Raw genomic sequence first — 23,671 nt, forward strand, 5'->3', positions numbered from 1 at the left:
GTCTACATATGACTATCATTCTTCTAACCCAGAGCAGAATATTCCAAGGAAATGCAATTAACTTGGTGTGTGTGTCTGAAATGGTTGGTTTACCCACGGCATTCCTGTTCCAGGATCATTGAACATGCGTAGTGGGCATGCAAATATTCTGGTGATTTGGTTTAAAAACCACTTTTTTTTTTTTTTTCTTTTGGAGCTGGTGAAACACGTCTCATATTTGTTGCCTGTGTACGGGCCTGCTCCTTATTAAACTCATGGTCCCTTTTTTCCAGTAACCACTTCAGTGCTGTGAATCAACATAACTGATTCAGAAAAACACCATCTGTCGATTGGATAAACAAAAGTCTCGTTAGCTGGAAGTTTAATAGATCACAAAGTCTCACCAAGTCCATTTTTATGTTAATAAATTCCACCATGGAATATTTTCTGATGTCACATGGCAAAACTGCCCTAAATAAATAGCAGCTGAAGCATTTTCCATTATTTATCTTAGTGTTTTGTGAGCTTAACAATACAAACCGTCCAGGATCTCAACTTCCCTAATCTCAAAGTGCCATATGGGTCCGTGTGCGTGGTTTCATGAATCTTAGACAAGTTGGTTTGGAAGGGAACTCATCTAGCCTGACTAGAATTAGGTCAGAGGGACAGCTATCATCCCAAGCAGATCCCCATCCCACCGAGGAGTGAGGGCTATGGCTAGAGCTCAGTAATAGCCATTGAGCTCATTTCAGGAACCCTGTGCCCACATGATTCTTTCTGATGCAATTCCCATATATATATATACATGGGAAATATTATAAATGCATAATATATAGTATGTATCGTAATACTATCTATAACCTAGTATATATAACTATATGCTATATATAATAATAGATAATTATATGTATTAATATTTCCTGTAGTGGAGATAATAACGCATCAGCAGTTATAGCTCAGGTCATTTCTTCATGTCTTGTCCCCATTTTCCTGAGCAGAAGACTGGGCCTATGGCCAGGTTCTACAAAAGTTGTTCAGGTAATGTCCGTTTTCCCTTCCTGAGCTGTGGAATTCCTCAGAGATAGTCTACTTGATCTCCCCATGAAGGTGACTGGACTCTTCAGCTGCCAAGTTTCACTAAGAAGCTTTCATGTCTTCAAAGAAGGGTCATTCAGACTCCCTGCTGTTTCAAATCAAGAACAGTCAATGCTTTCAAGAGTATATTGGAGTCAAAGATCCATCCTGAGAGAGCCTATGGTTGAGACCATACCTGTTTATAAAATAACATAGAAAGGAGCAATCCTGCCTGGCTGCCTCTTGCATGGGCACCAGATGCTTTTTTGGATCAGGTCACCTACATACTGGTTTTTAATTCTGGTCCAGAACAAAGTGTACTTTTGCTCCACTGGACCATTACGTAAATACTTGACAAGACCTTCACGTTATCCTAAGCCCACTAAAAATGGTGAATAACACATTTGCCTGAGAAGTGAAGGATAGTGAGATCACTAGACTAAGGAGGAGAAGGATTCTGCTTTAGGCAGAACTTCTGGGAGAGGTGAGAGTCCCCGAGGCTGCTAGTGTGTGCCAGCACAATTGTTTGTGCAGCAATGCATTTGCAGGGTCAACACAGGGATGGTATTCTCACTAGGGTAAATCACAGCCTGTGGTTATGTTTCCAGATAAATGGGCTACTGGAGCCACCACAGCCAGTATGCATTACCTTCTGTGTACCTAGTCATCTAGAACATCTGCTGCAGGAGAAATTTGGCTGCCTCCCTTATGATGAAAGCTGGTGGTGGTTGTTAGAAGGCAATACTACCCCTCTCCGTGCAGTCTCCCTTCTCTTCTCCCACAGGAGCTTTTTCAATACCTGTATTTTTCTTGTAACACTGCCAGTTCTCTATCCAGATCAACAAACATGGTTTTGCACTATCTTTGTGAAGCTTCAGGTGAGGAGCAGGACATGTCTGTGTTGTACACCCACACACACAGAGTGGCAAAATTTCATTACTTGACTCTTTCTGCCATCTGGAAACAGCTTCTGCTGGTTTGAGTAAAACATGTAAATGCACTTAATCACGAGAAAGAAGCTTTAACATTTCAGATCATAGTAATCTTCCCCTTTCCTTCCTCCTGCATAACTCAAAGTGGCTTATATATTTGAGATCCAGCTGTGCTTGCTTGAATCTGTGATACTCAGACTGTACTTTGAAGCTACTTCTGCCCTGAAATCACACTGTGTATATCCATTACAAGCTGTAGGGAAGAATTAATCAAATAAAACCTGATGCTATGCTATGCTAAAGCATATCACAACTTACCTCTCTCTTCTTACATGTCTTCTGAATATTGCAGAACTGTAACACTCTTTTTTTGTTTCTTTGAAGCAAATTTACAATAGCCCCAGTAATCCCTTTGCACTTGAGAAAAAGTAAACCTTTCCCACTTCTGCAAGTCCCTAAAAAGTCTACAAGGGTTTTTCTACTAAGCTCTGTCCTTATGAGTATCAAATGTTAGCTGTGAGCTGGAGGACCGTTTGCGGCTGGGTCACCTTTTATCTGTGTGCCAATAGAGTACCAATATCAGTTGATCTCGGATGGTATGATTTTCAGTGGTTTTTTTTTGTTTGTTTGTTTGTTTGTTTTTCAGCAGACTTTTCAGCAGACTTTTCAGCAGACGAAGAGACAATACTGACTTTGTTTTGAAAGGGTGTTTACAGTGTACAGTTGCTCCCAATTTGTGCTACTCACTTTCAGTCTGCTTGTGTGAGGAGTTAGGTTAATCTCTCTGAAGTTTGCACTGGTCATCTGGAGAGCACCAAGAAAAAAGGGAAAAAAAGAACAGATTAAGAAAAATATCAGAAGCTGTCAAGAATAATGAGCTATCCCCTCTTTCCTTCCTTTCCTGTGGAAGTAGAACTTGCAGGCAATGTAAAAACTGAGCTGTGCTTCTGAGCACGTCCTTTCATTGAATCTCTACCTATAAATGCCTTGCCCTGGTACATATCCCTGTGGTGACAGCAATTCTGTAAGCATGAAACAAAAGGACTGGTTAGGTACGTAGTTTCATCAAAAGTAGAGAAATATAGCAACAATAAACCCAAAAGTTTTCAGGGTGAAATAAAAAAAAAGACTTTCTTTTCACAAGCAAGTAGTTATGACTGAATCTCACTAGGATAATGTGCATTGGGATCATCAGTCACACTTTTTGTTGTTGTTGCTAACTTACACATACACACAGAAACTGCCTTTCGCAGATGAAAAATGTCTTGCTTATTCACAAGCCCCGTAGAAATAAACATTATTTTATATATATGTACTGCTGGCAGTGAGGATTTTATTTTTCATGCCATGTGCCAAGTTTTCATTAGTCAAAGTGTGAAAAATCCCATTTGCTGTGTTTTGGAGAGTTCATGCTGGAAGCATTTAGTGAGTAATTTACTGATCTTTCAATCACTGGAGAAAGGATCACCCTGGGAGCTGGCCAGCCATGTGGGATTCAGGAGTTGGGCTTTGATCCTCAGCTTTGTAACCCACCCTTTGCTTTACTTCGTGCAAATTGCTTCATCTGTCCACATCTTGGATCCCCAATGACAAGGGTCAGGCTTTCAAGTCATAAATTTGTTCAGTAATATAAACTTAATATAACTCAGATACTAATATAACGGTAGCCACGTGGTCAGACTCTTCAAGCTCGCCTAGCATCTAGATAAATGGAGGCAAGCCTGGGTCTGAACATAAGTTCTGGACAAGCTCCAGAGTACAAACAGGGTGAATCCTTGATTTCACTCTACACCATCACGCCAAGCCAAGCACACTTTTCTGGGTGCTTGGATCTCTCCCTGCTTGAGTCTGGGTCCTGGTCTGTTCATCCCAAGCCTACCTCGTTCAGGGTCTGATACAAGGAAATAACTGTATTGCATTCTCTAAACGAAGTCACTACGGAGGTCATAAAGGATCATGGGATAAGTAGAGCTGCCTGGGGAATGGCTTTAGCTTGATAGATTTAACTCCGTGAAGTTGTGTTATATGTACCATGAATATGTAAACTGAACGTGAGTTTGAGGTCCTGTTCCCACCTGCGCTGGTGAATTCTCTCTGCTGTCCATATTCCTCTGTGTAAAATTGGAAAAGCATCAGAGCCAACGTGAGTAAGATCAAACCCTCTGCTTATTCAGATGGAGGGTATTGCCCAAGTCCCCAGGGTTACATGAACTAGACCTAGGAGATTGTTTTCCGTCTTAGAAATGGTGTTGCCAAGTTCTGGACAGAATTTACAGAACAAATCTCTTGGCATTGTAACTCATTACAAAGGAGACCTAAGTTTATCAACTGTATTGTAAATGACAGAGCCTTATATCAATTCTTAACACATACTTTTTATGGTTCTTTTTCTGTTCCTCCTCTGCCCTCATCAAGGTGCCCAATGAAAGACTTAAATCCATTTTCACCCTCTTTAGAGGCACCAACGATAAAGCAAATGAAATATTATTCTTTCTGAGTAGTAAATTTATAGCAGGCAATAACAAATCCATGAGAATGTGTATGGCCTTTTGCCAAAGAAACCAAGGATTTGAATCCGTATACTGAAAAATACACACATATCTATTCTGGTGTTTAAGGAGCTGTGGGAAATGCTTTTTTTTTTTTTTTTTAAGTGGCAAGAGAGAGAAGTACCCAAAATCACCTAAGATCTACCTTTTAAATCCTGAAAGTCATCAGAAGGTTAAGGCTTTGTAAAGACTTTCTAAAGCCTTTAGCTATTTGAGGGAATGAAGGTATGAGAAGAATGAAGGCATCATGCCATCAAACAGCCGAGCTTCCCACTACCCATGCATGGGACAGTGTGTCTCAAGGCCCAGTGTCCATGCTGAGATAAGGACTACAAGCCTTACCAGATCCTCCCCTGAAGGAGCCACGGAAGATGGTAAGATACTCGCTTTGAACTGAGGCAACATATATCAGCCCTCCTGAAACCAAACTGCACCTGGTCTCCTGCAAACTGTTCATTATCTTGTGGTAGTTGTCAGCTTGCTGCGCCCCAAAAATGTGTTATCCTTCCCGTAAGCTGCATATTCCCTGGCTAGCCCCTCTACTTGATTTCTTTTACCCATCCTGTTCTCCTCAGTTGCATCTCTTGTGCCGTGGTCATGTCTGTGGAAGGATAAATGAGATACCAATATCAAACCAATCCAGAGCACACTGAGATTTCCTCCTCCAGCCTTGGATTTGGATTCGGTGTTCTGAAAAACCTCTTGAGAAAGATTTGCTACCATACTGTCTTTTTTTCCTTGCATCCCCCAGGCGTCTTGGGTCTCCATGGCTCACTGGTTTAGGGAACCTACCAGACCTCTGAACAGGCATTTCCCAGGCTGTTTACTACCACTTCACAGTTGTGGCTCATGTCTCCTACTAAGCTTGCTTTAATATTTTTGGCAAATCTCACCATGTCTTCACCAGTCCTCATTTGGCTAGGCATGTGGAAGTCTTCAGACATGTCTGCAGTCAGATGCTGGCCATGTTTTCAATCAACACGATTCAGCTTTAAATTATAGCTGTTAGAGCTTTTCAGGCTGTGCTGACAAGCCTGGTCCTGGAAAAAAAAAAAAAAAAAAAGCCCCAAAACCATGTGCTTTGAGGAGAAGGAAGGGAAAGTGACATCCATTCTGGGAAGGAAGAAGCGGGAATACCAAGATCTGGCACCCTGGCCTGTGTTTGCTCTAATGATGCATCTCCATGTGCTTTGTGTCCTTTGGTAACACTGCCCTTTTCGTGCCACGTCGGGGATTGCCAGATGAGGAAGCTTGGCCCAAAATAAACGCCAGGCTGCTTTTCATCTTGGGGATTTGTTTGTGCCAAGCGAACAAAGTGACTTCTTTGTGGCTGTTTGCGTTTGTCGTTCCAAGTTGTCTGAGCGCTAGGTTATAAATACACACCACGTTTTGATAGCCTCAATATGTCCAGTCGGACAAGCCATGCGTGCTGGCAAGAAAATGATTTGGCTTGCCTTAATTATTTTTGTTTTAATACTTTTAAAAATGTTTGAAATAAATCAAAGATATTGTAAATACAATTCAGGAGGAGGGGGTCCTCCCTTAGCCGTTTTGAAGACCGGGTTCCTGAGCAATAATTTTAGGTGAATTTCCTGTTTCATATTTGTATTCTTTACAGCCCTGTATGTAAAGGGATGCTGTCAAGTTAAGAACGTAATTTAGTGTCATCGACATTCGTAGATTGTTTTTAATAAAAAAAAATGAAATGATGTCAGAATTCTATTAACTTATGTCCTCTTAGAGGAGATGCAAGGTGTGAGGGGAACGTGAGAGGCTGCGTTGTTCCGAGCTGTGCTTTAAGAGCGCTGATAGCCAAGACCTCGCTGTCCTGGGCCCGTGGCAAGAAGAAGGTCCGATAATCAGCGGTGACTCTGAGCCCTTTGGGCTAAATCCTGAGCCTTGGGGTTTGTTAGCCAAGTCCTGACTACTTCACTCGGGAATGTTCGACCTAATCAACTTGATTTTTTTTCTGCACCCACCCTCTGCCCCCACCACTGAAAAACAATACTGGTGAAAAATGCCTTTTTGGGAATTTAATTTGTATGAAAAACATTTTATTTTTGTATCCAAATCTTCCAGCCTATGTAGGGTTTTCCATTTGCTTTCAGCAAAGTCTATTTTTCACTCTTTTTCTCGTCCAAAATTCTTACTGAAAAACTGAATGCTTTTACCAAAAATGGGCATCTTTTCCTTCTCCTTCACCCCCGTCCTCCATACACAACACCCCCCAGACCCCTGAAAAGAAGATAATTGAAAGAAAGCACATTTCTGTTAAAAATTTCCCATGGAAATGATTTTGTTGTGGTTAATGTCTGTTCTGTCTCTCTTCTGTTTGGAACTGGAAGAAATTTCCTCAAAATCATTATCAGCCAGTGCATCTCTATAGCCCAAGTCAGCTTTTAAACATCTCATGTATTCATTTGTGCAATAATCCTGTAACCATAGTTGTGGTTACTGGTTTGTTTGCAATTTGTGTGCTGAAATAGGTGTTTCAACAGCGATTTGAAAACTGAAAATTGGTCAAAGATCTCTCAGCTTAAGGCTCAAGTCAGGAGAAATGCACTTACTGGTTGCAGCGATGTGCTGTGCATTATGTGTACACATGCACGCTATGTTTGAATATATATGCAATAGGTACGTACAGTTGGAAGTGAAAGATCATGGCATGCACATTTTGTGCCTGATTTTAGCTTTGCTTTGTAACAGACTTTACCCTGGGAACAGTGACCTTCCTGAGCAGGAGACAGATGAACCTGGGCCTGTTTTATGCAGTGGTTAATCTGTTTCTTTTTCTCGTTCTGGTGCAAAAAGTAACTATGGTGCCCTGCACGCGTGTGACAGCACAGGAGGATGCATGCTGCATCTGCGGACTGTAGTGGCCATCTTCAGTCTGCTGCAGGCTTTCTAACATAGTGCTAACGAGTCTGGTCCACTTGTAAAAAGCACAAAAAGAAAATAGATGTTTGGGTATGTGTCCCCTTGTAAATCCAGTTTGCGGCAATGGGCTTCTTACTTGCTCTTATTCCTCTGTGTGTAAGTTAGGAGGCGTATAATATAAATTGAAGACTAATTTTTTTTTCTTTGAAGCTATTAACACCCACCCACAAGCAACAGGAAACAGACTTCAACTTTAATTAGTACCAACACATTCAAAATTCACCCTATATTTGCCTTCAAGTGCAGCAAAGCAGCTTCAAAGCTAAAAGCTTCTTCACTTTCTAAGTAATAATGAGGTATTAATGAGGCAATTAGGGGCTTGTAAACATGGTGTCAAAGAGATATGAACTAATCACTAGTAACAGGAAAAAGACAGATCCCTCTGACTTCAGTGCTCTGCGCTCTCCCTAGCCCCCTGAGGCATTCTGTGCTTGTAAACTAATCCGCAAAAATGTTCTAGATTAATTCAAAACACTATCCTCCTTTTAATTCCCTGACTGTCTTCGGGCTTGTTTCTGAATAGATGCTCTGTGTGAAGGCTTTTAAATACGCACTTTTGTTATTGCAATAAAACGCAGACTGAAGTTCTCTTGCACTAAGTTGTCAATTTACATTTGGCTCTCTTCTTAGATACATATGAAATATTTCTAAATCATTTGTTAGGATATTTCTTCCAGTTTATTGCCTTTTAGGCTATTTAATTAAAAAAATAGAACATATAATTTAATTAGAACTGACAAACACCATTTTTTTTTTCTTGATTGTAAAATGTTAGCACTGAAAATGAAGGATTAAATACACCACTTAAATCCTGGCGTGATGCAGATGGGGCAGGCACAAACATTTCCCCTCGCAGATTTGTTACTACAGTGTTGGACTAGGATCTGGAAGATCGGGATTCTGATTTCACTAATTTGTTGCGTGATTTTATGGGAGCCACTTTTATGAGTCTCATTTCCTTATAGCAATACAGCTCAGATTTGATCTAGCTAGTGCCTCAAATCAACCTGTCATGCTTTCTGTTGCTAAAGCAAAAGTCACAGCAGAGTTATCCAAAGTACAATATTAATGTGGTCCCACCTTTGTGACTCATTTTGAAGCTGTTCCTATTAGAAAATATATTTCCAAATAACTTTTTTTATTTTTTTAATGAAAGAGGAGAGAAAAAGAACTATAGAGAAAATGTTTCAGATATTCACAAAGCTCCAGGAGGTGAGGCTTTAGGAAAAGCACTGACTGAAAGCACTTCCCATGTTGGAGCAAACATGTCCGTACAGCATCCCAGATATGTATGCTTCAAATCTTTGTCCGACAGCTGACATTCTGACCTTGCTCCTTCCTTCGAATTATCTCCACAGATGGTATTGCTCCGTGGCCAAAAGTACTACTGATTTGAGGGAGGATTTTTGGATATGGCCTGTTGTCTCCTGGAGATTGGGGTGAAACTCCATATCCTTTCTCTGCATGATCTCATTACCGTCAGCTCTCTAGGGGTTAAAAGTGAGTTCACTAAACCAGCTTATTGTGAAAAAATATTTTGAAACATAACACATTGTGGTTTGATCCTGCGTTCTCACAGGTATATGTTGGAAATCACTTGGTTGAAGTCAGTAACATGTGTGTTAAGCTCTCAGAAGTGAAAACAGAACGGAGGCCCTAATAGTTTTTCCTACATCAGGAATTTGATCTGATCGACAGGAAAATTGTACACAAGTTCAACAGTCCAGCACTTTGCCTAGTAGTGTGCAGTTGATTATAATTCTGGAGCTGCCCTTCGAATGACCAGTTAAAAATGGTCTCCAGACATTTCTGATGAGAATGCTTACGGAGATGGTGGTGGTGAATCATGTCTGCAAATGTGAAAGCTGGTGCTGGCCTCTCCAGAAGTTCAGCTCACCAAATTGTCTGCTGTGCTTTATTCTGGACATGAAATACCTCTCATAGGAGCTGGTTACCAGGTTATGCCTGGGCTTTATGTGTTGCAGAACAGATTCATGAGTGTTCAATGCTATCACAAATGGCTCTTTTTTAGAGGTTAGCTAGCAGAATTTCATCATGTTCTCCCTCATGTAAGCCCTTTTAATCTGTGGCTGATTTGGAAAACTTCTGTCTTTATTAAACTCTCTGGACAATGAAGAATCAGCTACACCCTGTGGTCCTGTGCAAACTAATAACGTCTCTCCCTCACTATTAACACTCAGGAAGCTGGAGCCTGTACTGGGATATGACCAATTCTTTTCTCTGGACATGAGATCTTGTTACGGCATCACTGGCAAAGCAAAGGAGCTCTTGGGTATCCCATTGTGTTTGTGGTGGCAGGCTTTGGGGAAGATACCACCCATTCCGTGCAGCGTGTAAATTCCCAAACCACAAGCACGTACACTCCTGGCTGTCACCCAGAGCTTTGTGCCTGGGAGCCCGTAGCCATGTGACGATTTTGGTGTGTGGCTTGTCGGAACAGGAAGGTTGACACGTGTGAAGATTTTGCTAGCTCTTACTAAGGAAACATGCATAGGCCAGTGTCATGAACTTTCCAATATCTCTTTCCCCATGTGTAAGAGCCAGGATCTCTGACCACATTAGGAAGAGACCTCAGCTACAGGCATCAGCTGCAAATACACCACGCACGTGCCTTCCAAGCAGAGTGCCTGAAGCTTCTGGCTCCTCCTGGGAGCTCAGAGGAGTTTGGGACTGGTGACCCTGGTCAATAAATCACAGGTCTGGCCCACAGAGTCCCGGACAGGAGGGGAGCCCTGGCGTCCTGCCCTGAGTGCGAGAAGCAGACCCCAAGGTGTGGGAGAGGGGCAGCCACAGCATCCCCATTTCAAGGTGTGAGACACAGCAAACCTGTCTTGTTGGCGCAGAACTCTAGTGCTTGGGATATTACCTTTCCTTCACCCCTTTCCTTCCTCTTCCCTCACGTTAATCCTACATAACTCTCTCTGCTCCTTCCATCTGGGTGGGGATCTTAACGACCCCTACAGCTCTGCAGGGCCTCTCCTGTTTGTGTGCAATAGGACAGGATGGCTGGACCATTAACACCTTCTCTGAGCACAGCATGTTGGAGTTGCAACACTTTCCGGCCCAGGCTCCTTTGCCAAAGGGTATTGTGTATGCACACTCAACATTTCTTTTAAAATCCCAAATAGGGTTTTCTTTTCTCTTCCCCTTGCTGTTTATGTGTGGTTTTGCCATTGATATCCATGTGACTTTTACTGTTGTCGCTCCGTAACAGAGTCTGGGGTTGTTTTTGCCTGTTGTTCTGCTTCCCTCCTCCTCCCCACCACACTGTGGTTTCTGCGAGGCTGGTGACCTAGAAGAAGAACCTGAGCAAGTCTGCGGATTATGAGGGAAACGTGGATCCCTTTGCATTGAGGTCATTAGTTCAATCGGAGCCAAAGGAAGTGACATCTGCGGGGGTTTGCCATCTGAGAGCTGTAGCCGATTTCCTGTCACAAAATATAATGCTGCGGGGCAGTAGGGATTTATGACTGAGTTGGATTCTCTGGGACATAGTAAGGTGAGTCCCCATGGAAACCTTTTGCAAGATTGAGACTTTCCTGCTATCTCTGCCACATCTACGCTTTTGGGAAGCTAATGAGGGCCAGCTCAGAACATGGCTGTGCCTCCTGGGCTGTCCCACAGCTGACTTTTGGAAATTTGGAAGACCAAGGTGCAATAGCTTTGCAGAAAAAGCCTGAGACAAGTAAAGGAAAGAGGTTTCAGGCGTTTTTCTCAAGAATACAGCTCCATGCAGTCTCACATAGATGTTATAAGCATATATAAAAAAAATGATCTCTGGTGTTATGGAAACTATGACCCCGAGATAGATGGCTAAGAAGAATTATCTGGAAGTGCACATGAGCCTGGCCTGAAATCCAGGTAAGAAGTAAGCAAAAAGCATTCTGAGGAAGATGCATCTCTACAGCTGTCTGCTACTTCCCTTCATGTTAATCCCCTGCCAGCAAAACGGGGGGAAGGAACTTATCGAGATGGTCAAGGATGTGTCTTTTGGTTAGCAAAATTTCACAACTTCATTTCTGAGTAGATGGGTGCTTTTCTGTAAGAATTAAAATTTGACTTTGATTTGACTGTAGCCTTCCAAAGCAAAATCCTGCTCCATTGAAGCTCAGAATCTTCATCTTCATGGGGTGGATACAGGACTTCTGCCTCTTCCCCAGCTTGAGGGAGTTGATACAAGTCACAGGCTAGGATAGGCAAAAAGCACCTGGAATATAGCACTACCCAGGACAGAGCAGTTGCCTTGATTGGTGGGGGTGATATGTCCAGAAAGAGATTAAAATTTTGCTGGTGGTCTCAGGAACACCAAAACAGTCTTCTGTTGAAAGGCAGCACATGCCATCTTTCCTGGTCGCCTGTACATGTGAGGCCAGTTACCCTCCAGGGCCTGGGGCCTGCCCTACATCCTACAGATTGCCGTGTGAGCTGCAGACACGGAGCACTGGTGAGGTTAGCGGTGAGCCAAAGTGCAGGACATCATCAGTGACTCTTCAGCAGGTGAGGAGTCTCTCTGGGATGTCTTTCTTCTCCTGAGACTCCAGCAAGAAAGCACCAGGCTCTTCGCTTTAGGACCAGAGTTAAGAGCTTTGCTCCCCCTGACAAAGACTTCGGACGTAGCTGCAGTTTGTGGTTTCTGTGCTGCGGTTCCCTGGCATGGGAACGGGTTAACAGCGTTTAAGCTGGTCTTTTTAGACTACGAGCTTTGTGTATGCGTATGCTGTGAGAGATTTGTCAGAGCGTTTCCTGGAATGGGGTGCTGATTAGCCAGGGCCCCTTGAGAACTCATAATGGTAATCAATGTAATGATTGTAATAACTAATGATAACAAAGTCAAGAATGGCAACAAAAAGCTTCAGAGCACAGTGTCCTTTGATTTTGAGGCTTTTGAAGGGGAGCAGAAAAGAGTGATTTGGGGACATAATAAAGGAGCCCCCTCCCTTTCATAGATTTCCTCCTGGGAAAAATATTTTATTGAGAGAGGGTATGTTAGCCAAAGCAAGACATAAATATTTTACTTATTAGAGCACAGGCTGTTTCTCTTCTCGTTGGCTGCACTGCCAAGGCTGGCCTCAGACAGAAATTTGCAGGGTCCATTTCTGTGCTGTGTGATGGAGGAGCCGGGGGGCACAGAGACCCAGGCCATGGGTTGAGAGCCTGCCAAAAAAACAGAAGAAAAAAGCCCTTCTTAGAGCAATTGTCTTGCTCATAAAATGTGACATGTGCATGGCAGCCGCCAAGTCCCCGTTTTTGTCTTCATAAACAGGGCTTTGGAGCAGAGATGTGGAAGGCCCAGTGTGGACTGAACTGGGGAAAGGGACCAGGCCTCAGCTGCTGACTTGAGAACAAAACCAATCACTGGGTGAGGGCAGAACACATATTGCCCCCTTTTTAATACATCCCACCCTGAGTGAATTCTCTGATGTCTAACAGGGCTTAGGCTGAGCACGCTTGTGCTCCCTGGGAGAGCGGATAAGCTGTGGTTCCTCTGCCTTTTCTCAACAGAGGAACGCAGCACCACTGAGCTCTCCATCTCCTCCACTTCCTTGAATCAGACTGCTTCAGAAGGGAGATGGACAGGAAGACAGAGATGTTAAGGCAGCCCGACCTCATGTAAAGGCTAAAGCTATAGGTGGATTTCCTTCCCACTAGGGAGGATCTTTGGCCTGACCCAGGATGATAGCTCTTATGTTCTTATACCCAATTCCTTACGGATCCTGTCTGCGCCGGTAGTTTATAGCAGATGTCCAGGAGAAAGTATAAAGACAAGGCAGATGATATAAATACTTCCTCAGGGTGTTCTCTCTCAGCCTCTGGAAAATTGTGGTTCAGAGACTGAGCCAGAAGTGATATCTGTTGTGTTTTAATAGCCCTGCAATTGATTTTTCTTCCATGTTTTTGTCTAACTAACTTGTGAACCCATGTAAATGGCTGACACGTGGCAGAGCTCCATAGTTTAACCATGTCTGCAGATATGTGAGGACCTGTCTCCCTTCTCCTGCTCTGAACCCGCCTCCAGATGATTCCAGCTGATGCCCTGCAGCTCTCAGAGCGCTGCACGGGACTGCCCGCCCCTCACAGCTCGCTCGATGCCCCTTGTAGTTTTATAGACCTTGAGCATATCTGTCTTCTACCTTCAAGCAACTTAGCCCACTTAACGATTTCTCTCACAGAAGATCTCCAGCCATTCTCTCCCATACCTATTCCAGTTTTACTGTATCCTTTGATGTTCAGTGAAAAGCTGGATCATAACTGCCTGTTTCCCAGGGCTGAGCCAAGTGCTGTTTGGCGTGTAACATCACTTAGAGCAATCTAGGGTTTGTTCCCTGCTCACATTCCTGCTGGTGAGCTGAAAGGGGGCAAGGAAAGGTGATCCAGAACCAGATATGGCTGGTTCCTGCTCTGTTCCATCAGGTTAACTCTCCAGCTGCAGTGTCTGGAAGGAGAGCAGGTTCAATTGAATCAGAAGTGGAGAAAGTTTGTCAGTGAGTTGGCAGATGAATTTTGCTTTACACCATGGAAACGGATATGGTAGTAGAAAACATTGCCAGTTAGTGTGCGTTCGCTTGAACTCTGTTTGCCAATAAGAAGATCCAGCAGAAGCCAACTTTGTTCTTGCCTAGTGATCACATTATGAATCTGCTTAACCACATATTTATTCCCTGATCTGTGAATACATTTCAACAGATTATCTCTGCTGGTGAAAATAGTTCAGAGGTGACTAGTTTCTTTTTAACCCCTGGAAACTACTTTCAAAAAGCTTTTTGCAAATGCTTCATTTTGTAGCCCCTTTTCTTTCCGCCCAGGGAATTCAATCTGGGCACAAGGGTATCTGCAAGGGGCTTGCAAAGGGTTCTGCTCTAAAAGCTGAGCATGTGTTTTATGAAACGCATGAATAGCTTTGACCACACTGAGGGAAAATGCACTCCAAAAAATTTAAGCCATTGCAAGGCTAGCTGCAAAGCTGGAAATGTGCTGTCAAGAAGAGACAGTTCCTTCAGTCTTCCCAGGTGAAATCCTAGCCTCTATCTAACTATATGAAGCTGGTGGCAAATTTCCCAGATTTCAGCAGGCCAGGGTCTCACCTACTGTTGTGGAGGAATGCAGGGGCTGTAATGGACTGTACAGAGTTAACTCTGATGTCACAGCCGTGCGATTTTTCCCAGTGTTTTCTGCGTGTGGGTCCAGGAACTCGCTATTGAATTAGAATCTGTCTAGGAGGAGGGCTGGTAATTGCAGAAACAAATCCCAGGGGCTGCCATTTAATCTACAAGCTCAGTTTTGTTTCAATTAGCTGTAAAGTTGGCAATGAGCACAAATGGGGAACCATGAAATGAAAGCTCCTCCAGTGAAAACTATGCCCACAAACTCTTCAAATCGCTGACTCTCATCAGAGAGCCAAGGGAGGGGAGAAAATAAAACCACAAACTGTGAGATCCAATTATGATCTTTCTCCTTTGTTCTTCCACCATCTGGAAATGACTGTTTTATGTTCTAGAAAAGGCATGTTCTAGACCCGATGTGCAGTCGCTCTGCAGCTGTACAGTCTGTCTGGCTTGAGACAAAGCACTAAGGTTTCAGGACAAAGGTGTGCCTGGTATTTCTGTGCCCACTCAGTCATAATGACAGATCATGCTTCTTCCTTGTGTAGAATCAGCTCCAAAACAGAAATGAAGCCAGTTCGTATCGTCCCCGGATTCCTGCAAAGAGCTGAGACTAACCTCAGCATATTTGAAGATGTAAGAGCTGAGGGCTTTTCCCCAGTGGCATTTTACTTGTTGAGCCAAACTGAATGTTTAATAAAAATGAAAGCTTATCACCCAGTTTATCTGCTCATAACTCCTGGGCTGCCATATGCTGCTTGTCCCTCACCTCACTGTGAGCCCAGCAGACAAACAGCAGTCGGGCTGTGCTCAGAGCTCTGTGTTTGGAAGTGGCAGGCATTGCTCTAGTCAAGCTTTCAAGATGTAGTTCTGCTTTACAGATAGCAGGGACAACTTGCTCACTTGATCAAGCCCTGAGCTTGAGCTGCATTAATCCCAGAATCTTTCAAGTCGAGTAAACACATCCTGAAAGCTAAAAATGCTGCTTCTCTGGCAGCTTTCACCTGACTTAGTCTCATGAAAAAGTTTGTGTTTCCCAGGATTTTTATACCAAGGCATCAGTCATTCAAGCAGGAGTAAGGTATATGCCCAATTAATATAACTTGCATTGTCTGTGTTTACATATAGAGTTTTTCATCAGTTCATCTCAAAGGACATTTTGCAGATGAGGGTAAAAAGAGGGCATGGAAGTAAAGTGAATTGTCTGAGGTGACAGAATAAACCAATGTCAGAGCTGGAATCAGGATTCGTGACTCCTGGGAAGTGTTTTATCCACTCCACAAAGCTCTCTGTTACTGCTGCTGAAGATGATGATAGAATTTGCATTAGGCAATTCAAAAAGAACAATTGTTCTATTCAGCCTTATACTACAAGTGAATGTATATTCAAAACAGAGCCAAGATCTGGCTGTTAATTCCTTGTTCCCAGCCCACTGGATGTTGCTGCTTTATGAAGACACCTTTATTAATTTCCCCAACAGGAAAAGCAATAAAGCCATCCTAATCATCAAAGATGTTGCTATTACACTTCCCAAAGCTATCTCCCTCATATTACCATTCCTTTTCCTCCAGGTAGGTCCTGGTGAAATCCATACAAGTCTTGTGGCATTGATTGGGTCAGAGACTTCCAAAGGTGCCTTCCAGCCTAAATTATTCTACGATTTTACATCCTACAGGTCATCAGATAAGCCTCTGTGAAAGAGCTCCTGTGCCAGAAAATACTTGTTTGGGAACCAAAAGTCTGCAAGGCCGAGGTTTATCTTCTAACAATGTGACTGCCAGAAACTGGGCTAGAAACAGCTCACCACACTGGCTTTTTTAAAGTTTTCCCAGGATCCTTTACAATCGTAAGCACCTTTTTTTTCATACTTTTGCAGGCTGTTTACCCAGTGCAAAAGTGGTGGGTGAGCTCATGTCATTCCCACACCATGGTTTCAGAATGAGAAAGCAGTGTGTTACCTCACATCCCTGTGGCTTTCACCAAAGCATCAGTCTCTAACACATGTAAATTCAGATATCACACAGTACTGAATGACTAAAAAATGTGGTCTGTGGTGGATTTACCATGTAGTATCTCATTTCTGACAGTAGGACTTTGGGGGCAAAGAACAAGTGGCAGGAGTTGAAAGATAGTTGAAAAATAGTATGCTCTACATGTGCACTAACCTATTAATGCAGATAATGTTGAGAGAGAAATAAAGCAAAACAGTGAACTCCTAAAGCTTTGTTTCAACAGATTCTAAGTTCTTATGGCTTCCATGACACCTTATCTTCACCAGCACATTAAAGACATCCTGGTCTCTAACACTTTCTCCTTGCTTCATTCCTGTGTAGGAGCACTGTGATGCCCTGCCCCTTTGACAAATGAAACACTTCAGGGCCGAGGGCCTGCCTTAGGGTCACAGAGGGAACCTGTCTTAAAGCAGAGAATTAAAGGTCCTACAAGTCCTGAAGAGTGCCTTAACCACTTTTGCCTCTCTACCTAGCTTTCTTCAGCACATAGAATGAATTTGAGCTTAATGCTGAGATAGACATAAGCACCTCGGGCACTGTGTAAAGTGGAGCAGTAGTGTCCTTTCAGAAGAGTCTTCCTCCAGCGAGTAGCTACTCTTTCAACCCCACTGACTTCTAAAAGACGCTGGTGTCAAGAGTGGCTCAGCCTTGGCCTTTATCCATAAGCAGTCTCATCGGTCAAGACAACTATTGAAGTCAAAATACCCTGGAGATTGAGTCATGGGATCAGAATCTGGCCCAAGAAAAGAGAAAAAGTGTGTCAGCACTTGTCAGTGAAACTCTTCTGAACACCTCTAGCAATTTAAGGAAAGTTCTACAGAAATACCAGCAAAACATTTCACTGGTTTCCATTAAATAGTTATCACAGATCCTGCTTGCAAGCAGACCCATTTCTTAATATATAAAGTAATTTGGCCGCAGACATTATGTATTTAAAAAAAAAAATAAAAAAAATCTGTGAGTTCAGGAGCACTTGAGCGAAGCAATAAATTCTCCTTTGAACCATTAATTGTTTTGTTAGGCAACATCACAGTGTGAACATCAGCTTGTCTTCCAACAGTGGATTAGTCCCCCAAGCCCTCCAATACTCTTCGGGTCACTAATGAGCTATTCAGCCCTCAGAAAATAAACTGTGTGGCAGTCCTCACCCAGGAACCTCCATGCCCCTTCCAGGCACATAAATTCCTTTTTTCCCATTTTGTAAGTGTGATAACACAGGTCAAGCTGGAAATAGGATTCTAGTTTCATTAATCTAATTGGACAGCAAGGTGGATTAAAGGATTAAACTAATAAATGGAGATAACAGATTTTTCAGCTGTTTAGGACTTGTGAAGCAAGTTCATTATAACATGGCTTAACCCTGTAAGCTACATTTTTACCACCTTGCACCCCTCCGAGCTGATGGTTTTCTGACAACCTGCAATGCCATCCTGGGATAGCTCTGCTAATTCCTGTGCCAAAATGCTGGCTGCCATCCTTTACCCTCTGCTAGTTACTGGGTCTGAGCCAAGAATCCATCAGCATAAAAGAAGCAAAATCAGACGGTGCAAGCCTGATTACAGTCCGTTGCTGTCTCACCCAGCCCTCCCACTGGTCGTTTCTCAGCAGACTCACTGCTCCGCCAGATTGTTCTCCTGCCAGTTCATCAGTCGACGACATTAATAAGTGGTTATAAAGATAAGCTCCATCTTATCCTGAAGGCCTGCAAGTGATGGAAAAGATCCCTGCAGAAAGAAAGGAGGTGGTCTCAGCTTGGTTCTTTGTTGGTAGAGCAGATGTTGGAGATGCGTCGCTGGGAACCTGCATGCTCCATAGAAATCACAAGCACTGAGTGAGACTGTGTAGTGTGATCTCAGTTAAATCCCTCCATCTCTGATTTGTCCCTAATCCTGGCACCTGCATCCAAGAGGAGAAGACTGTCACACACCACACAGCTCCCCATTAGCTTTCTAAGGTTTATGTTACAACAGAAAGGAGGATCTCAAGCAGACCCAGGTGCCTTTTTACTGTGCCACATACGTGTGCCCTTGGTAAACATGGCTTTGGCATGACCCAACCAAAGTTATCACATACCATCACGTTTACATGGGATTTGAAGGTCTTGGTCCTTTTAGAGGAGTTCCAGTGTGTTAAAGCTTCTGAGATGCTCACAGGCTAAAAAGTAATCACAGAATCACAGAATGGTTTGGGTTGGAAGTGGCCTTAAAGATCATTGAGTTCCAACCCCCCTGACACGGGCAGGGACACCTGCCACTAGACCAGGTTGCCCAAAGCCTCACCCAACCTGGCTTTGAACAGTTCCAGGGATGGGGCATCCACAGCTTCTCCAGGCAAAATGGGGTCATTGTATTGCACAAACATCATCGGACGCTTCCCCTCTAAACCAGGACTCTGATTGCCTTTATGGGTGACCGAGGTAAAAGGGAAAATATTGTTTCTGTGGCTTTTTATCATAAGCTTCTTGGAGTATGGATGGTCTCCTTATAGGACAAAATCTACAGTAAATTAGCCATACAATTCCCACAGAACCCTTTCCTCCTTCTAACCTGTCTATCTTTTTCTGAATGAACATGAATTTCATTTCCCACATTTCTCTTCTGTTCTTAAGAGGACTCCTAGGTTTACACTGTACTTCTTGACTGAATCCTTCATCTGTAAGCACAAGGGTCAACGTTTCAGCCCATGGACCAATTTCATCTGGGTTCCTGGAGCAAAGGGCATACTCTGTAGCATTCTCCCTTTCAGCATATCTGGCCAGCAGGGTTGGGAATGTAAGAGGAAAGATGGTATCCCTGCATCCCATGATATACAGCTCCACATTCCTTATGCTCTTGTGCTGGGCCAGTGGCCAATCCTGCTCATAACTGCCTGATCTTGTAAGCCAAAGAGTCTTGGATCTGTCTAATTCCTGGGTGGGACCAGATATTGAAGATACCAGACAAGGTGTCATGTCTTAATGCCAGACCACAGGCATAGAGTAAGGCTTAATTTAGTCCTGTCATCATCACAGAGCTGACAGACTAGGAATAGCTGTGCATATAGGCCACACGCACGAATCTTCCTCTGAATCCGTAGGAGAAAAATTCTCCCAGGCAGGACCCATTTCAACCAAGCTGTTTTTTAACGAGTGCTTCAGGACAAGGCTGCGGTCAGAGGCAGAATTCCCCAGCTCAGTCCAGGTTGGCACAGTAGTCTGGGCAGAGACATCAGAGGCTTTTCCTCTAGCTCCATGGGCACTGCCACAAATTTCTGTACACCTCCTGGAGCAGAACTGGGAACGGGAGCCAGAATATGGCAGATGTGAACTCTTTGCAGAGCCTCAGCAGAAAAGACATGCCACTATGTCAAATTATCAGAATTTGTGGTGGAAATGACCTATTAAACCTCGTTGCTCTTCCCACTGTCGTCACCCCAGGTTCTTCCTTTCAGTAGATCTGTTAATGCTTTGTCAAAAGGCAGAAACACAGCTTTGACATAAAAAGCTGCTGTTTACAGTTGATGGAAAGCTTACATTAGACTGGGCCACCTGAACCCCCTCACCCAACATAAACAGAATCTATCAACACTGCTTAAACCATTAACCCTGACAACTGAGGCTTTCCAGGGAAAGCCCTTATCAAAAGGGGGCTGCAAATGAAGCCCAATGAGAAAAATCCTCGTTGGCCCAAATGTACTCAAACGAGAAGATGTGGATGCGCCTTGTTAGGCTCACGCTAATCCTTTTGACAAGCCAGGGATTCCATCAGGTTGGAACACAAATCCTCCAGGAATTCGAGTCTCCAGCTTCCTCTGCCCTCCATTGCGATGGCAGTTATAATTTTTTAAAGATCATTATCTGATCAACGTGGGATAGGAATGTTTGGAGTTGAGCATCAGAGTCATTAGTGGAGAGAGGCCCTTCCACTCACAGTGAGGTCTGTTGAGAGAAAGCTCCCCCTGAGAACCACAAGGTTTGTGACCCCTCTCTCATATTTGTCCAGACACCAGTAATTTCGTGGACTTGACCTGAGAACAGTCTGTCTGAGGGAATCCACATGGAGGATGTATTCCAAAACTCTTCCTTCTAACAAGCATTTAGAGCGAAGTGTGAGGCAAAGAGAAGCAGGCTATAAAGAAAGAGCTTCACAGGAGCTTTCCAAATGTGATCAAACTCCTTTTACCACAAACATTTGGCCCCTGTTTGTGAAACAGAAGACTTCTGGAGAAAATCCTTGTCCAGAACAATACTGGCTTTCCATCTCCAAACTGAGATTGTGAAAAAAGTTGAAAATAAGAGACAAAAAATAAGGAGTAATAGGAACTTTTTCAATGTTATGATGAGTTTTTAATTGTATCCACAAGGGGTTTCCAGAATATTCAAGGGAGAAAAGGTATTTTTGTATTCTAAATGCAGAAAACTTTCTCCTCTTCATTCCTTCAGGTGTGTTGAGAATGAGACAAAAGCGAGCAGTAACTAAAGGGAAACACTGGATCGTATATCAAATATTGCAAGCAGTTGTTTAGCTGCACATAGAGTTGCTTTATGAACTACATATCTCACTTGTTTTCCCTAAGGAAATCCAGCACACGTCTACCTCCACCTGCTGGAAGAAGATTAAAATGTTAAAAATTATGATTTCGAGATTCCAAACTGAAGATCTTATACGTATTTTATGAAGCTCGAGAGGGGAAAAAATATAACTTTTTTAAAGTGAAGGGAAGCTTTACCAATCCACACTTTCTGGATTTAGCAAGCCTTCACTACTTGGCAATAGTTAAATATTTAGCATTGTAGGGGGGGAGACTTGTTTTTGTACTGAGTACATTTTTGACTGACTTTTCTACACGTTGGATAGATATTTAGGGAACTGTATTGGCCTCACTGGACAGTGGTGGAAATCCAAGGGAATTTAGCTCGAGGCAGAACCAGGCCATTGGTATGTGAACTGTGAAAGGCAACTGAGCTTTCTTCTCTCTGCAGATGGTAAATTCACAGACATTCAGGACAGAAATGTTCTTATTCTAATGCTTTGACTGCTGGCTACAAAAATGCAATGTGTTTAAATCACAGAGTAATCTTTTTGATCTGGATTTTCCTGCATTTTTTTAACTTTTATTGTAGTTGTAAAGAATATCAGATTGTTCATGAGAAGGATTCTTCATGATAGAATGCTAGCCTGGGCTTTGGAAGGTTTGGTTTTGATTCCATATTTCATCACTGATTTCCATTGTTGTGGTGGTGGTGGCTGTTAGCATTTTGTGAAATCAGTGACTCTTTTTAGCAGAACAGCTTTTTCTCCCAAATTTTCCACAGGCATTTGAACTAAAGATGCAAAATGGCAAAGGCCGATTATCCAGACAATGACTGAAATAGTCTAAAAAGAGATTTGCTAGTAGGGTCCCCAAAATTAGGATTTTACAGCTCCAAGAACATATTTTCAACCTTCTGGATTTGTTTTGAGAAAGGCAGGCAAGAAAGGCAGGCAGACTGGAATACCTAAATTGGTAATAACAGGGAATATCTTCAGATTCTGTGTATTTCTTTTATCTTGACAATAATCCTTTCTTGTTAGCCCCAGCTATAAGAAAATAAGGACCCCGAGGGAGAAGAGGAAGAGGCTGGCAGTTTAACAGAGCTGCTAAGTATCATTTTCAAATCTTATCTCTGCCCTCTGCAGCTAGACTTTTCCATGCGTATTACCAATGGAATGCTACATTTTTGCACAAAGCATCCGTGGATCGTTGACATCTACTTTCCTCATCCCAGGAGGAAGCGTGGAGCAACCAGAAATCTGACAGATCCTCCTAAATCTAAGGACTCTCCCACCAGATGGCTGGTCCACAAGCGGTGTCCTACCACAGACACTGAGCAATTCAGAAGGCGTGCCAATGGCATACCGCTATGTTATTGCTGCCACATCCCACCCTGCGTTTTTCTTCCCAATCAGTTAAAGATCTCATCTGTCAAAGCTGCTGCCTGCGAGCTCTGGTGATCTTCAGTATCCATTTGAAAGCGAGGCTTAAAAATAGTGGAGAGAAAGTGTGCATACTTCATTTTTTTTCTTGAAAGTCTCCAGAGAATCTTCTGCAAACCAAAGTGTGTTTTCTATTATGGTTTACATCAACAAGCTGATCTTGGGGACTTCTGTCTGTGTGTGTTTCTGTTACTGATTTTGTGTGTGTGTGTGCGTGTGCGCGTGTGTCTATCGTGGCCCTTGTTTCCTCTGGAGAAAGGAGACAGTAAAACCCACTTGAAAATTTATACACACAGTGTCAGGAGCCCAGTTCATTCATCTGAAGACGCTCCTGCTGTGTTGGGTAAAATGCCCAGAAATATTCAGAGCTGTGTTAACCACAATTCTCCGCTTCCACGTTGTGTCTGATGCCGTATTTGGAAGCTGTGATTCCTTTGCTCCATGTGGCTGACTCAGAATTTGCATTTGCTTGATACCAGCATTGATTTCCTGTCCCTTTGGGTAGCTGTAATGGATGGAGTGGCCACAAAAAGTTCAGCAGGACAAGTAGACAGAGTTAGTGAGCTCAGTGGAGCAGGATCAGATGTCAGCCAGTGGCTGCTCAGATGTCGGTGATGCAGATTCAAATGCTGGAGTCTGGCAGACGCGTGACCCACGGGTTGCAATGCGTTGTTAAAGAAATAAAACCTACCCAAGCTATTCATGCTTACTGTGACATATCGCCATTGGCAGCCCCACGCTGGGTCTACCCTAATCACTTGCCAGCATAAGTTAAGAATGTGATTTCACTTTTAATGATACTTCTAGACTAGCAAAAGCCTTCTTTGAGGGAGTGGCCGACTTTCCCAAGCCTGTCTGCCTCGCAGCAAAATCGTCTTGTAGCCAAGAGCCACAAGACTCAAAGTAGATCTCTCAGAAAACAGGATAGCTTCTCAGCGAGAGAAGTGGCTCCCTTCGGAATCCCACTGGGAAGCATCTCGAAGGAGCCCGTCTGTTTCAGACGCAGCTGTCCCGCTGGCTCGTTTCCTGCCACAGCTAGGAATTTGGATTACCCAGCACTTCTCACATGGACGGCCGCAATGGGACTGCTTACACCCCAGAAGAAGCTTGAGT

The sequence above is a fragment of the Oxyura jamaicensis genome, chromosome 8 (assembly GCF_011077185.1).
Source record: "Oxyura jamaicensis isolate SHBP4307 breed ruddy duck chromosome 8, BPBGC_Ojam_1.0, whole genome shotgun sequence".
NCBI classification, from domain to species: Eukaryota; Metazoa; Chordata; class Aves; order Anseriformes; family Anatidae; genus Oxyura; species Oxyura jamaicensis.